Source organism: Coenobita brevimanus, chromosome 56 (assembly GCF_032717465.1).
Source record: "Coenobita brevimanus isolate Jiangsu-jjx chromosome 56, ASM3271746v2, whole genome shotgun sequence".
Taxonomy (NCBI): domain Eukaryota; kingdom Metazoa; phylum Arthropoda; class Malacostraca; order Decapoda; family Coenobitidae; genus Coenobita; species Coenobita brevimanus.
The window spans coordinates 5,611,393-5,614,435 of record NC_137009.1 but is presented as its reverse complement, the minus strand read 5'-3'; positions in this window follow the sequence as shown (position 1 = coordinate 5,614,435).

Genomic DNA, 3,043 nt, shown 5'->3' with positions numbered 1-3,043 from the left:
TCTCTCTATCTCATCTCTCTATCTCCTTATCTCTCTATCTCCATATCTCTCTATCTCATATCTCTCTATCTCATATCTCACTATCTCATATCTCTCTATCTCATATCTCTCTATCTCATATCCTCTCTATCTCATATCTCTCTCCTCTCATATCTCTCTATCTCATATCTCTCTATCTCACCATCTCTCTATCTCATATCTCTCTCATCTAATATCTCTATATCTCATATCTCTCTATCTCATATCTCTCTATCTCATATCTCTCTATCTCCTTATCTCTCTATCTCATATCTCTCTATATCTCTATCTCCCATATCTCTATCTCATATCTCTCCTATCTCATATCTCTCTATCTCATATCTCTCTATCTCATATCTCTCTATCTCATATCTCATCTATCTCCCCATATCTCTCTATCTCATATCTCTCTATCTCATATCTCTCTATCTCATATCTCTCTATCCCTCATATCTCTCTATCTCATATCTCTCTATCTCATATCTCTCTATCTGCACTTATCTCTCTATCTCATATCTCTCTATCTCATATCTCTCTATCTCATATCTCTCTATCTCAAATCACTCTATCACATAACTCTCTATCTCATATCTCTCTATCTCATATCTCTCTATCTCATATGTCTCTATCTCATATCTCTCTATCTCATATCTCTCTATCCTCATATCTCTCTATCTATATCTCTCTATCTCATATCTCTCATCTCATATCTCTCTATCTCATATCTCTCTATCTCATATCTCTCTATCTCATATCTCTCTCTATCTCATATCTCTCTATCTCATATCTCTCTATCTCATATCTCTCTATCTAATTTCTCTCTATCTCATCTCTCTCTATCTCATATCTCTCTATCTCATATCTCTCTATCTCATATCTCTCTATCTCATATCTCTCTATCTCATATCTCTCATCTCATTATCTCTCTATCTCATATCTCTCTGTCATATCTCTCTATCTCATATCTCTCTATCTCATATCTCTCTATCTCATATCTCTCTATCTCACTTATCTCTCTATCTCATATCTCTCTATCTCATATCTCTCTCTATCTCATATCTCTCTATCTCATATCTCTCTCATATCTCTCTATCTCATATCTCTCTATCTCATATCTCTCTCTATCTCATATCTCTCTATCTGTATCTCTCTATATATGCTCTCTCTATCTCATATCTCTCTATCTCCTTATCTCTCTATCTCTCATATCTCTCTATCTCATATCTCTCTATCTCATATCTCTCTATCTCATATCTCTCTATCTCATATCTCATCTCTATCTCATCTCATCTCATCATCTCTCTATCTCATATCTCTCTATCTCCATATCTCTATCTCCTTATCTCTCTATCTCATATCTCTCTATCTCATATCTCTCTATCTCATATCTCTCTACCTCATATCTCTCTATCTCATATCTCTCTATCTCATATCTCTCTATCTCATATCTCTCTATCTCATATCTCTCTATCTCATATCTCTCTATCTCATATCTCTCTATCTCATATCTCTCTATCTCATATCTCTCTATCTCATATCTCTCTATCTCATATCTCTCTATCTCATATCTCTCTATCTCATGTATCTCTCTATCTCATATCTCTCTATCTCATATCTCTCACTCTCATATCTCTCTATCTCATATCTCTCTATCTCATATCTCTCTATCTCATATCTCTCTATCTCATATCTCTCTATCTCATATCTCTCTATCTCATATCTCTCTATCTCATTTCTCTCTATCTCATATCTCTCTATCTCATATCTCTCTATCTCATATCTCTCTATCTCATTATCTCTCTATCTCTCATATCTCTCTATCTCATATCATCTCTATCTCATATCTCTCTATCTCATATCTCTCTATCTCATATCTCTCTATCTCATATCTCTCTATCTCTCATATCTCTCTATCTCATATCTCTCTATCTCATATCTCTCTACTCTCACTATCTCTCTATCTCATATCTCTCTATCTCATATCTCTCTATCTCATATCTCTCTATCTCATATCTCTCTCTATCTCATCTCTATCATCATATCTCTCTATCTCATATCTCTCTATCTCATATCTCTCTCTATCTCATATCTCTCTATCTCCTTATCTCTCTATCTCATATCTCTCTATCTCATATCTCTCTATCTCATATCTCTCTCATCATCATATCATCTAACTATCTCATTTCTCTCTATCTCATATCTCTCTATCTCATATCTCTCTATCTCATATCTCTCTATCTCATATCTCTCTATCTCATATCTCTCTATCTCATATCTCTCTATCTCATATCTCTCTATCTCATATCTCTCTATCTCATATCTCTCTATCTCATATCTCTCTATCTCATATCTCTCTATCTCATATCTCTCTATCTCATATCTCTCTATCTCCTATCTCTCTATCTCATATCTCTCTATCTCTTATATCTCTCTATCTCATATCTCTCTATCTCTCATATCTCTCTATCTCATATCTCTCTCTATCTCATATCTCTCTCTATCTCATATCTCTCTATCTCCATATCTCTCTATCTCATTATCTCTCTATCTCATATCTCTCACTATCTCATTATCTCTCTATCTCATATCTCTCTATCTCATATCTCTCTCCTCATCTCATATCTCTCTCTATCTCACTTATCTCTCTATCTCATTATCTCTCTATCTCATATCTCTCTATCTCATAACTCTCTATCTATTATATATCTATCTCATATCTCTCTATCTCCTTATCTCCTCTATCTCCATATCTCTCTATCTCATATCTCTCTATCTATATCTCTCTATCTCATATCTCTCTATCTCATATCTCTCTATCTCATATCTCTCTATCTCACCCATCTCTCTCTATCTCATATCTCTCTATCTCATATCTCTCTATCTCCCTTATCTCTCTATCTCATATCTCTCTATCTCATATCTCTCTATCTCATATCTCTCTATCTCATATCTCTCTATCTCATATCTCTCTATCTCATATCTCTCTATCTCATATCTCTCTATCTCATATCTCTCTATCTCATAT